We start from the raw sequence: 14,151 nt of genomic DNA, 5'->3' as shown, positions 1-14,151 counted from the left end.
CGTGCATGTTTAGCGGGGTGATAGTGAACTAGACTAGTTCACTGTAGCGGGGCCGTAACCGTTCAGCGCGCGTACACGCAAACGGGTAAACCGCTGTTAATATACAAAGTTATCTGTTAGCGATGCAAAAAGATTTCAAAAGCTTCTGAAGCACTCAAAAAACGCCATCTAGAGGAAATTCTTGACTCAAGCCATCAGTGTAACCTCATAGTGATGTCCTCGTGTCGGTGACATTTTGTGTGCTTTGGTACGATTTTCTTTTCTTCTTTCGTTCTTATATTCAATGACGACTTTCTCGCGCTATAGTTCATGCGCAGTGATAACTATTACAGCATGATTACTCGTACGTGTTACACGCTATTCGTCTTTATTGTACGCGATATGTATATATTTCCAACCGGTATGTTATGTTAGTTTCGTACTTCGTAGTTAGCAAACTTTCATTTCTTTTTTCCTGGTGATTTTGTGTGGCTACGATTTGGCAATAACGGGCGCTTTAGTAGCGGAACTTCTTTTTTGTCGCTGTTAATAATAAACAGCTTAACTTTTCCCAATTCTTCTGCTCAAAAACGACCCAATACACGAAAATTCACTGGAATCCGTGACGTTACATTTACGTACTGGGCTACGGTTAGTTCCGCCTTCATTTACTTCACTCGTAGTCGACCTGCACCCGCCGAATAAATGCACAGAACCATGAAAGAGTATATGACCAGCCTAAACATGCATTTGGGTGCCCGTGAACATTTCTTGAGACATGCCGCTATGTGGTGAAGGCTGTCCGATGGTTTGAATTGCTGGTATAAGAAAGTAAGGCGATGCTTGAATTAGCGACGGCTGTATAATATTGCTATTGCACATTGCTATTGCTTATCGCTATTGCTGTAAAGTGACGATTGGCACCAATATCATAAGAAGCCAACCAACACTGACACCAAGGACAAGATAGGCGAAATTACTTGTGCTTAATCAATGATATAAAGAAACGATAAATTAATGGAAATGAAAGTGTATGAAAAAACAACTTGCCGCAGCTGATGACCGAACCCACAACCATCGCATTTCGCATGCGATGCTCTACCAATTCAGCTACCACCGGCGCCGTTTCCCCGTCCACTTTCTGGGGTCTTTATGTTTCCTAGTAGAAGCCTTGGAGTGTTAGCCAGCGCCACCACTCACAGACCTTGGCGGCGGACGTGGAACGTCCTTTCTGCCGCAGGCGTCACGAGACGTGATCTTTTTGGGTGGAGACAACCGGTCAATAAACCCACAAATGCTACCTCAAGGCATCAATGTTGCCGGATTCGAGACCCTCGTTATGTAAAAACAAGAAGAAAGGAGGTTAGCCGAGGGGCCTGATATTTATTAGTAATATCATAAGAAGCCAACAAACATTGGCACCAAGTGACTTGTCTCACAAGATGCGATCATGGCGCAAAAGCCGGCAAAGGCTATATATATATATATATATATATATATATATATATATATATATTGCATTTTTAATGTTCTAACGTTTCGGCCGTGGCACGGCCTTCGTCAGAATATATATATATTAGGCACAACTCCGTGCAAACAGGGAGTGGGGCTCGCATCATCACAAGTGGCCGGATACAATAAACTGAAAGTAAATTCGATTTTCCAGGCACCAGCAAGAAAGAAACTGATAATTTATATGTACTTATATGTATGATAATTTATATGATAATACATATGTACTCGGCTAAGGGCTGCACTCGTGTAAGAACCGCACCCCCAACTTGGGAGCCCAAAATTCGAAAAACGAATTGAAATAAACAATTCGAAGACTGAAGAGCGCGTCGCGGCTTGTGTACATGCTCTTGGATTCCGAGCGCGTGGCGAGCGCGGTGATGGGACGACGTCGTCCTGAAAAGCTGTGACGTCAGTCATATCCAACGCCACGGAGGGCACTGGTGACGAATGCATCCACGAGTGGTGCCACCGAACCGAATCGGAGCAGCGGTGACAGCGACAGCGGTGAGGACTACAAGACGGGCAGCAGCCGTCTGGTGTGCTTGCGTGAACAAAAGAAATATATACGCTTTATGAAAACAACAGCGTTTAATCTTTTTTCCACAAAGAAATCAAGGCGGCCGGAAAAATTATTACACGCATTCGGAAAAACTTGACCGCAATGGCTCAGCCCCGTGTAAAGGCCGCCCCTCGTTGTTAATATTGCGAGAGAAAAAAAAGTGCGGCTCTTACAAAAGTACATACGGCAACTCCTCGATGCCGTATGAAACGTCACTGCTTAGAAAACTGAAAGAACGGCAACGCGCCTGCGCGTGTCTGCGCACTTCTTGCGACAGACGAACAGTCGCCATCCTTTGAGATTTTTCTTTTTTTGTTATTTGCCTTCCAGGCAGGCAGGCGGCGGATGCGTGCCAAAGTTTGCGGGACGCGGCCGCACCCAGTTGTCGGCAACAACGTGGCGACGGAGATACCCGCTGCTGCAACCTTTCCGCGGCACTGAAGCAGCCACGTACGTGAGCGCAGCAGAACCTGTCCACCGTTTCTGCGGCAATGCGCATTGAATGGAAGGAAGCATACCAGCTCTTCATTCAATTAAGGCTCTCGCGAAAATAGGCTCCGTGTTTCGGTACCGGGACCTGATAATACGCCAATGAATGGCGCAAAGCACGAAGTGCAGGCATGTAGGGTGCCTCGATGCCAGCTCATAAGCGATGTGAAGGCACCCTATAGGACTCGGCTGATCGTTGCGTCACACATGGGGAATTCTTACTGGAAGTCTCTCCTTTTCCGAACACCGCATCAAAATGATTATTCATAAAGGCGCTGCAGAAAAACAAAACGCATTCCCAGTCGGTCCCTTTGTTAGGCCGTTTCGAGCACTCTTTAGCAGGTGAGAAATTTTCTAAACCGAAAGGAAGTTCTTTCTGTCGCTCACTTAGTTTTTCCACCTGGTATTGCTGCGCGAGCCTGTTACCAACCTCGAGAAAGGCACTTCCCCGCAATGGCGTCCACTGGCATTGTAACATTTACGATGCTTTTTAATCGGGCATCCTTTCCACTGAACTTGTTCTTGCGAATGCGCGCCTCGAGTGATAGCTTTCGAAACGTGTTCAGTAATGTTTACTTTTTAGGAGCGTTGGGGTTCGGTGCGTGAGAGAGTTTAATGGGGCAACAAAATACTGGCAAGCGACGCCGCTGCGCCGACGTGGACGCGACGCACTTAAATGTTTCACCGTCATCTGGGCGTGGTTCGGAGTTGGGTCGCGAACTCGTGTGTTGCCGTAAGGTCCCTAGACGTTGCTGCAGTATGGCGCGCCTCCTAGGGACGTCTTTCATGCATTTGGAAAATGTGAGATCCACCGAATACATGCGGGACATGCAGCTGGTGAGTCTTCAAACCGGTAACCATCGTGACGTTTTAGAGCAAAAAGCTGAGCGTTATCTCGATCAGCTGGCAGCACTGCGGAAGATGTGAATACGATAATATACCGGCGACCTGCCGCGGTGGCTTCGCAGCTATGGTGTTGCGTTGCGAAGCACGAGGTCGCGGGATCGAATCCCGGCCGCGGCGGCCGCATGTCGATGGGGCGAAATGCAGAAACGCCCGTGGTCCCGCGCATCGGGGGCAGATCCCCTGGTGGTCAAAATTAATCCGGGGTCCTCCATTACGGCGTGGCCCATAATCAAATGGACGTTTTGGCATCGATTTGATATTCGTAATATATCGGCGGCCGTGATGTGTTCACCTCAACAAGGTGGGAAAAGTTGCCTAGTGTGAATGAGCAAACCGCGGACGCGTGTACTGTGCTCATGAATAACGCCGTCGCCCCGATGTGCTAACAAATTTATCGCCGGGGCGAACACACCTTGCCAGTTGCGTTCATGTTTCTCCGCATTCTGTCTGTTAACAGATTTTTACAAAAAATATCCGAATCGGGTGTATCCCTGACGGTCGGTTCTGCTACTCGGTGTTGCGCACTTATGCGAGTTATGGAATATAATGGCATGCCAATGTTTGGATTTGGACCACGCCAACTGACCGAATATACCCCCAAAGGAGCTTGGTTCGTTGGAATGCGCTCGGTTATTACGCACGCCATCAAACGCGCTGCTGGAGCTTGTCAGGAGACGCCTGGCGATCCAGTGTGCCCCTTGCACCGGCCTCTGTTTTCGCCGCCACGCCGCTTGAACTTAGGTGCGACCACCGACAAAGTACTTTTCAAGAAATAATATTTTTGACAAGATTACGGGGAAGATGTCCTTCCGTACGCAATGGGCGATGTTTGTGATGAGCTTGCGCCAGCGAACGTATACCGAGCGAAGCTGAGCTGTCCAGAGAGCCCACGATGCGGCGGTTAGGCTCGGCCTACCAGTCCCCACGTGGGAGCGGCCCGTAGCTCTGCCTTAGGGCAAAGCTTCTCAGGACCTTGTAATTAAAGTTCTTTGTCTGTCTGTCTGTGTCTGCGCCAGAGCAGAACCTTCTCAATGCACGCCGACGTGCGCCATAGAATCAGCCGGCAGTGCCGATGGGACATCAGGAATGCCCCCGGCAGACAACCAAGTCAACCATTCCAGCGAACAAGTTTGTTCTGTCTCTGAGCCGGTATGCGCCTGTCACACGAATCTCACGCGGAGAGACGCGCCCGGATGGCAAGTTGTGCGTATACTTGAAAAACGCCCCGAGACTGGTCGGCGGACAAAGCTGGGAATGCCGAGAATTTCTGTAATGCCATTCTATACTGGTTGTGTGCGAACCCCATTGACGTGCACCGAGATGATGACTCCTGCACAGCAAATTGTAAATTCTCCGTATTCTCTCCATCATAACAATCAGAAGGGAACTCGGGCGGTAGATTTGAATGTGTCGGTACTTGAGCGTGCGTACTACAATGCGGCTGGTGAGCAGATCGTGCTTGTAGTCGTCCATTCCACGGCCAGACGCGTGGCTCACAGATGTCTTTTCTTTTTCACGCCACCGTTGAACGCTCTACTCCTTTCTGAGAATGGCGGGGAGACTCGGAGCGAGGCGTTTCTTCTGGTGGCACCCAATGCTTTCAAAGAGTTTCTTTTAGGGTCGTAAGTCAAAGTATGTGGCAATTGCACTTATACGAAAGGCTCGATGGGCGCAGTCTCGTGGTTGCACTGAAACAAGTAGCGGGCGCGGTACTGGCTGTCCGGAAAGCAGCTGCATCGCCAGGGTTTTATTATTGTTATTTCGCGATCACCAAGTGCCGCAGACTTAAGCGGCCGGTAGGCAGCGCCCCGAGGCAGTGCAACGTAGAGTTAGTGTATATGCTACTACTGTATATGCATGCATATACAGTAACTCTAGTACAACGCAAGCGACTTTATATTTGTTGACCAGCAGGCTATGCTTTTTCTGCGCCCGCCCGTCCACGGGCAGGGCGGTGACAACCCCGTGGTTAAACGTAGTCCATTTTGGTCCTCAGACATGTGTTGCACCTGGCAGGCCGTCTAACGCCAGTGACGTTTCCAATTATGCAATGCTTCTCAGTTAGTTATGCCAAGACATGTCCCGCAGTCGCGCTAAATACTTATACTTTAAACATTCGAGGCGAGAGAATTACCGGGCACAGTAGAACGCACTCCGATTACATTGGTTTCCAGAACAGAACAACACATAATCTCATCAGAGCAATAGTTTTCAGCAATGGGGTGCGGAAAAGGACGCCCGTCGAAGCTGCCAGTGGCCAACAGAGCAGTGTGAAGCCGTTTGTGTGACACGCCTCTTATTTAGGGCAGAAACAAGGATGACTTCGTTCCATGCGGAGGCAAGACATTTCAGTAAGGCTTTCAATTTTCCGAGTTTCTATTCAATGTTGCGTAGTTGCGATATATTTTCAATATAAAATTCGGTACAATCAGATTTGGCGGAAAGGACCTGTCTGACTCATTTCATGATGACACAGAGTAAATCACGCAGCCAAGCTTCTTGCAGATCACCCGAGTTCCTACAGCGTGCGTCAACCAAATTTCCGCCAAACGCTTGCGCAATCAAATTTGGTCGCGGCAAGACGTCTCTGCCGCTATTCACGCACGAGCGCAACTGAAGCTGACGGGGCGTGGCCCAAAAATGGCGCCCTTAGGTGTGCGCGTAACGCTTTGCTAACAAGCAGGGCCCACGTTCGTAGAGCAGCGCGAACACCTCTGGCGTGGATTCAAAACAACGCCTTAATGGAGCTCGCGGGCAAACACATGGTGAATGTATTAAAATGCGTTGCCTCTCTAAGCACGTCAGGAATCACTCACAGCCTTTGTTTTCATCGTAGTTGAACATCGCCCTACAGGACTCAAGCTACACGTTCGCTCAATCACTATTTCGAACGAGCAGTTCGCGGATCCGTAGGCATTTTTGTGCTCAACGGAGTCCGACGAGGATCGCCCAAGAATGGTCTGGCGAGGATTTCGTAACGTTAAACTTCAGTTTCCCACGTCCACGTGGATGAAATCGAAAACAAGAAAAATAAAGGTGTATGATCAAAGTTAATAGCACTTGGTTTCAAATAGTTTGAGTAGCGTCCTCAATTTCGGTTTTTAATGATTTTGGGAAGTTACTGCAAGGAAAACACGGGCAATCAATCGCCAAATGGCTTACACCCACACTTTGTTATGTCAGTTTGAGCATAGCATAGTAAGCGTTGAGGACAGATATTACATTTTGGTCATGGTCATAAGAACTGTGCAAGCACAATGTATACAGGTTTCTTTTTTTTTATGAATCTGACTTGATGCGTGCTTTGGAGAGTGTACTTTCAAGTAGGTATGCGGAGTTCTGGAGGGAGGTCTGTGAACGACCCGCCGGCAGCTGCAACGTGAGGTGAAACCCACACGAGGAACCTCGCATCAGGGCCCGTGCCAACAAATCTTCTCTTACGTAAGAGTGTTGCTCGCACCGCTCACGATCGGCATGATAACGCGACGATCGCGGCAACTTCGCGTCGTTCCAAGAAACGCACAAAGCGTCACAAGAGCACCAGGATAGCTTCCGAAAAGCACGCAAAGGGGCCCACGTCCCGTCGCCGCCCAACTTGTCGACGGGAAGTGTGCCGAAGATGGCGGCAATTCTTCTTGCTTCGAGTCGGCGAAAACGCCGTACGCGTCTCGGTGACACGACAAGCGGTGTTCAACCGAGCGTGTTATTCAATGCGCGACTGCGAAGCAACGTCCCTCAAGCTAGCAGCGCTCGACCGACTATCGCGCAGTTGCTGAACGGCGTCTGTGTTCCGGCAAACGACGCGGTCGACCACGGGCGGCAGCGCTGGTGACTCGCCTTGACAGCTGTTTAGGAGGCCGATACACACGCTCCGTCAATTCCAGGGACGAGCCGGTGCTGGCTGCGTGCCAGGTGCGCCAACTCTCGGTAATGAGAGCTCCCTCTGGCGACAGCGTTAATGAACACCCCCCTTACCCAGCAGTTGAGGGACGGCCCACGTGGGCCGCCAGGCTGGGACCAACAAATGTTCAGTACAGCGCTCGGTGTCGCCGAGCCTGCGCAGGACCATATCCCGACTGCCCGAGACTTTCCCTTCCGGGATTGCGCCTCCAGGCTGCCGCCATGGGCGCGTTTCGTCGGACCGGAATGACCTTGCGCATCTCGACGCCGACCGAGGGAGAGCGGATGGGGCAACCAGGCTTGCGAAAGCGGAAACGGCAACCGGTTCCCGGCCACAAAAACGGGGACAGCCGCTTCCCGGCGGCCGGTTCTTCTCGACGCAGCTGGCCACTTTCACCAGTACCGCAGTTCCGAGCGATAGTAGGCGCCCCAGGTATCGCGCCCTCACACGCAGAGCAATCACGCTTCCCTGCTATGCGCCGCTGATTATCATTTTAAGTATCATGTACCTGTGATTGCAAGACGTAGCAGAGCTCAACAGCGTCAACAATCTTTTTTTTTTTCTTCTTGCCGAGAAGCGTAAAATGCAACGCTCTGTTTTGAGTGCGGTGCCACAAGACTGTCGCCGGTGTGGAACAGTTACTATGGCTTAGGCTGTTCAAATATCTGTCTCGCTGAAATCACTCGGCGTGCTAGGGCTACAGTGAAGCGTGAGTCAGGGTTGTCCGCCCGTAAAAAAGGTTCGCGACTGCCCAGTCGGGATATCTTCGACGTGGCGCGGGTGTTGATAGCGCATGTGGACGCAAGGTGGGGCCCGCGCGAAGCATTGCCAAAAGGGCGAAAGCGCTTCCGAGCAACAGTTAGTCGCTTTCTCCATTACCATAGATGACTGGCCCATCAGGTTACCTAGCTCTGCACCAGGACAGGCAGCTGTCATACAATGAGCTGAGCTGTTCGCACTACATGACAATGCACTGTCTACGTAGAACGACATAATCGCAAGCGCTACTTAAGCTGCCACTTGCTTTTGCACTTCTGGCGTCATTCACTGAGTGTCCAGAGATGCGTACTCCAGTAGCGGGGCTCTTGTCGGGCACTAAACTGTGTCCAAGGTTCGATGACTGGCTGGGAAAAGAGTTCAGTGGATGCCCAGCAGCACAGTCGCGAGCGACTGTGATAGAAACAACATTCGTGACTCGCTTACGCTAGTAAGTCCCACGAAACTTAAATAGTGATTATAAAGGGAGTATCAACATAAATCACCATGTCTTTCAATACAAATACTAGATGATAGCTCATGCTTTCTTTTCTTATCTGTGTGTTTCTTAGACAACCCGCAGTGAGAACCAGTATTCACCCGCCCTACTTTCAGTTCTTCCGTTGGCTATGAAAGCAGGTAATGCCGCTGCTGGCTTCAGCTGACTCACACGTGGCTTCCAACACTACTGTGACAACGGTGGCACGCATTATCTGGCAACTGTGGCAGTTCGCCCGCGACACGGCCTGTGTGAAGTGAAACGACGGGAGACGGACGCAGAGTTCTCGCACTGTGACGTTACACGTCGTGATGACGTTACACGTCGTCTCCAACAGTGCCGCACAGACGCCTGCGTGATAACGAACAAGTCTGTGGAGCGCATTAGGTTTTCTGGGTGTTCGTGCGTGAGCTCGACAAGTCACATGGACAGGCAGTGTTCGACAGGGGGGCGCGCTGCAAGGAAACTAGCGAGCATGCAGAACAGCTCGGCCTTCGCAGCCAGCGCGCGGGCGGGAAACTGGATTGCCCACACGGGCGCTCGTTTCGCAACGATAGTAAAAACGGGACGGCGACGCATATGACGCACGCTGGGCGGAACGCAGCATTCCTCGACGGCGGCGCGATTTCGGCTTCGCAAGACTCGCCGATCCTAGTCGCAACAAAACCGGAGGTGGGCAGGGCAGTGTGTCGTACCACAGATCTTTGCAAACGCGTCGCACCATAACTCGCCCTCCAGCAACGCCCAGCCTTCGTAAAAGTGCAAAAAAAATGGCCTCTCTGTAGTACCGTAGAGCAGGTATAGCATGGCGCCTGCATTTCACACGAACATGGCACCGTGTTAAAAGAAAGTGAAACCTTGTCAACTGCCTAATCTGGCAGCATGCCGCTTCCGCGAGCTTCCCAAAGTCAACGGATCGGCTAATGGGCGCTCCGGGGGGCGCCGTGAAACATGAACCAGCGCTGCGCACTGCATTTTTCGAGCGTCGACCACCGAAAGCGACGCTGGCGCCTCGGCTCGAAAGAGGCCACGTTGTGTTGCTACGCTCGTGGCGTGGGACCGCTGTCCATCGTGACCCACATTCGGGGGAGCTGCTGCAAACGAGGGGGACCACTCATTTCTGCACTTGGCCGGCGTTCAAGCTCGCGGGACGGAATCCCGCAGCAGCTGTCAATGCGAGGCCGGAAGCGCACAGAAAGTGAGCGGCGGCGCTTTCTCCGCTGAGGCCGAGGGTAGCAACCCGTCCGGCGGGTCCCCCCACTACAAGCGGCGAATCGAGAACGACGGGCGATTAGCCCAGAAACGAAAGGCCAGCCCGCCGCACTGCGATAAGGCCTTATCGGCGCCACGTTACGAACAGCCGTGCCGAACGCCCGCGCAGGAAGCCAGTTGTTCCGCACAGCCCTCGTCATTGGACAGGCGTCCGATGTCGGCTCAATTTCCTGCATGCCGGGCAGACGCCGCGGCGGCCGGAAGAGCCCACGCTCGGCAGCCACGCCCTGTGCGCCACGGAGGCAGCCTTGGGTCCAACGCGTGCGTGGCGGCTGGACGGTCGCGCCCTTTTTCCAGGAAGCGGCTGCCACGTGCTCATAAAAAAAAATGCGGAGAGAGTGAGAGCGAGAGAGAGCGGAAGAACAGTGCTGCTGCACGAGCTGCGCATTTTTGCAGGGCGAGGAGGGGGGATCGCTTGCGCACTTACCCTCGGCGGGCGTCCTACTTGAGGCGCGCGGACATCCACAGCGAGGTCCTATAATGTCCGCGCACAACGGAGCCACACCACACTGGCGAACGTCACACTGCTGCTCACCACCACTTGCTGACGGCGAGCTCCGTGCTGGTGCGGCGGCGTTCAGGCGGCGGCGGTGCTACGCAGCGGCGGGGCACAAGCGCAAGCTCCCAGCAGCGGCGCCCTCGACTACTGCTGCTGCTGGACCGAGGAGGTTTGGAGCGGCGGTCGGGTGGCGCTGCGGGCGCGCGCGGAGGAGAGAGACGAAGGGCGAGGAGAAAGGCCCGCCTGGGTGCAGTCGCGTCCCGCCGCTTGCGCCGAAAGGGGCCGCCTAGCGTTAGGTGATCCGAAATGATGCATTGCCGAAAAAATTCGTACCACTTCAAGAGGCAGAAACTTCGTGCACTGCCGCGGAGTTCGGGTCACGTGGTGCTAAATGGTAGACGAAAAACACTGACACAAGGGAGGCGGACAGGAGAGCACAAAAATTTACTTGTTAACTGATATGCCGCACCGCGGCGGAAAATAAAGAAAATACAAGGCAGCGGCGAAGCATCAACATGGACGCGTGCGCTGACTCGTAAAGCATTCACTCTACGGGTCTCATGAGCAACCAGGAATGAAAACTGGCTGTATGTATCGACCATTGTTCGGCGCTAATCATTCCGTGTCCGAATCAGGTTGACTAGAAATGCCTCGCAAGGTTTAGCGGCTAAGAATGGGAGAGTTCCTTGATTAGCCTATGAGACCCGCAACCTTTGTTGCAGTTTTTCAGACTTTAGCAGAGACCGTTTACCGGACATATGTGATGAAAGTGTTGAAACAGGGACACAAAGCCCAACACCTCTAGTCAAGTCACAAAATTTCCCTGTACTCGTCAGTTAGCGAGCGCTTTGGTGAACTCGGATTCCCAAGAAGCTACAGTGGCTGCTAGCGCCATACATTCACCACAATACAGCATGTCTTGTGTCCATAGCGCGAAGTTGAGCTACTTGGTTTAGGCACTGCTTTAAAAATAAAATATCTGCGCTAGCTACCGATCCTCAGGAAGGTGAATGTCAACCGTTCCTTAAGTACTGTGAACAGCCGCTGTACGTGAAGGAAAGCAATCACGAATGGCCTATTGAGACTAAGTCTTCGTATTAAAACAAGCAAGCAGTGAGTGTGCGAACGCGATAAATGAATGAAGTGAAGCCAGCCATCTTTCCGAGACAACCGGGCTTAGAGGAGACCGCCAGATGATGCAGATCTTAAAAGGCGCCCAGGGGCGGTTAGTAACCGTGGAGCAACCTCAAACTCCCCGATTCATTTGAAAATTATTTAACAAAACAGACTTCATTCTAGACGTGATGGCGCACAAAGATGTTGAAGCCAGGGCGCGCGCCTTCGAAGCGTGCAGGCGAGCTGACGTCGCTTCGCACCCGCTTTGCTGACCTTGTGGAGCCACCTTGCTCTTAAATATACAAAGCTGTAAATACATTGTTTTACTATCAGGTGCTGCTTACTGCATAGTCATTACCACGAAGTGATAGCTGAGCGCCTCCTGTCAGACTCGATTGGCGGTAGGGTGCGCCGCTTTCCTTCGTGCAAATAAATAAAAAAAAAATCCGCCTCCATTTCTCCCTGCGAAAGTGGATGCACAGCGAAGCTAGTGCGGACGTTAGACGACGTCATACAAGAACGACCCCCACAATCGACGTACGCCACGTGCGTGGAAGGGCAGCATACATCCTCATTCTTCTAGGCGTACCGTCCGTCCGCCAAGCGCAAGTGCCTTATTCAACCAATGTTTAAAATGAAATTGCGTCAGAAGATGCGTAAAGTACGATATACGCACAAGCTGCAGACATTACACCTTCGTATTGTTATTTGAACATATGAGGAAACTATTACGCGAAACTGAAGGACAAAGCCCTTTTGCAGCTGCCGTTTGAGGTCTGTCTGCTGTTAAGAATGGCGAGCTGCAAGGAAAAATTGCCACCCAATTACGACTGGGGGACAAGGCGCGCATCCCCCACTCTCCGTCGCTGCAGCAAGACTGCGTTCGAAGAAGCGGGCTTTGTGCTGAAAACCGCTCCCATCCACGAGCCCCATCTCCGTTGTGACGAAACGGGTTCGACTGACGAACTATTGTACCCGAGGTCCCCGGCGCGAACCTGATTTCGCTACGCATGAGCAAGCCGCGGCGAGACAACGAGCTACTCAGGATGTCTCCGAGCTTCCCGGAACGACTCGCCTCTGTCGTCGGCTTCAGTCCTTCGCACCTGTGTGTTTGCGTGTGTGTGTGCGTCATCTTGTCGCGGGAGGCGGCTAGTTTTGCGATGACGAAACGAACATTCGCTGCCTTGTATCGCCGAAGGACCGAGCGTTTAAAAACGGCTGTTGGGCGGAGGCTCGACACACTTCTCTCGTGCAGTCAGGTTGGACTGACACACTTTCTGTTGAGCAGTCATGTTGGACTGACACTCTTTTTCTTAAGCAGTCATGTTAGACTGATTTAATTTCTGTAAATAAACCCATTTTCCTCGTTCTCGATGAGAAGCAGTTCTTCCCTTCATCAACGTCCTCAGCGTGTTTAAGTTGGACGACGGCATGGGCCAGCTACCTTCGAATTCATGCCGGACTCCAATCTTGGCAACGGATCTCGAGCGATGGGATTGAGCCCCCAATCCTGACACTGCATGGCCGCGGCCGCTAGGTGGCGGTATCGTTAGCGCAGCATACAGGGCCAAGAAATACCTCGGGTAACAGAATATAAATACCTTGGTATATTGATAAGCGAAGGCAATAGATATATGGAAACACAGGAAAAAGCCATAACAGTAAAGGGGAAGAGAAATGCAGCCATAATGAAGCACAGAGCGCTATGGGGATACAATAGAAACGAGGTCCTCCGAAGTATGTAGAAAGGTGTAATGGTTCCAGGACTTACTTTTGGAAACGCAGTTGTTTGCTTTAAATCAGGGGTATAATCAGGACTCGACGTGAACCAAAGGGCAGTGGGTCGCCTCGCATTGGGCGCTCACGGGAAGACTACAAATGAAGCTGTACAGGGTGATATGGGCTGGGCTAGTTTCGAAGTGAGGGAAGCTCGAAGTAAAATTGTATGAAGAACGGCTGAGGAATATGGAAGAAAGTAAATGGGCTTGGAGGGTGTTCAGGTATCTGTACAGGAAAAAAATTGATTCACAGTGGAGGAAAAAAAAACTAGGAAGCTTACCAGCAAGTATGCGGCCTGTACGGTGAACAACACAGCAACAAAGAAGGTCAAGCGGAAAGTCAGAGAGGCTGAAATAATCTCATGGGTGGCGGCAATGGAAAGGAAACCTGCCATGAGTAACTACTTAAGAGGAAAAAACGAAATCAGGAAAGAAACCATTTATGATAACTCAGAGGGAAGCTCATTACTTTTCGAAGCGAGATCGAGATGCCTTAGAACACGCACCTATAAAGCGAGATATAAGAAAGAAGAAGAAGCATGTGCTTGCTGCGGTAAAGCTAGGAAAACGACGGAGCATGTTTTATTAGAATGTGAAGACGTCTACCCAGCGGTCGATTTAGGAACCACTGGCCTCCTTGAAGCCCTTGGGTGCAGCGGGAGCAGCGGTAAAGCAAACATGTCCGTAATAGGCATTAGTAAGAGGCGATTGGAGGATTGGTGGAAGAAAAGTAGGGAAACGACAAAAGACGGAGACGTACAAAAGCACAGTTCGCAATAGGGGATCAGAAAATTTGGGCGTGGTAGTTCATAGTGTTTTTTTTTTCTTTTTTCATTGTTTAACCTAGGTAGGACATTAGGCAGTATAATAGCAAGAGCTTGG

General features: G+C 51.3%; 1 protein-coding gene across 1 annotated transcript in view; it reads right to left on the bottom strand.

The window, feature by feature from the left end:
• mbl (splicing regulator muscleblind) overlaps positions 1-14,151 on the bottom strand; it is a 150,143-nt gene that overhangs the window by 112,198 nt on the left and 23,794 nt on the right. The window lies entirely within an intron of this gene.

The sequence above is a fragment of the Dermacentor andersoni genome, chromosome 2, assembly GCF_023375885.2.
Source record: "Dermacentor andersoni chromosome 2, qqDerAnde1_hic_scaffold, whole genome shotgun sequence".
In the NCBI taxonomy this organism is placed as follows: Eukaryota; Metazoa; Arthropoda; class Arachnida; order Ixodida; family Ixodidae; genus Dermacentor; species Dermacentor andersoni.
Note: the sequence above shows the minus strand (reverse complement) of the source record. Positions and strands in the feature narration are given on the sequence as shown.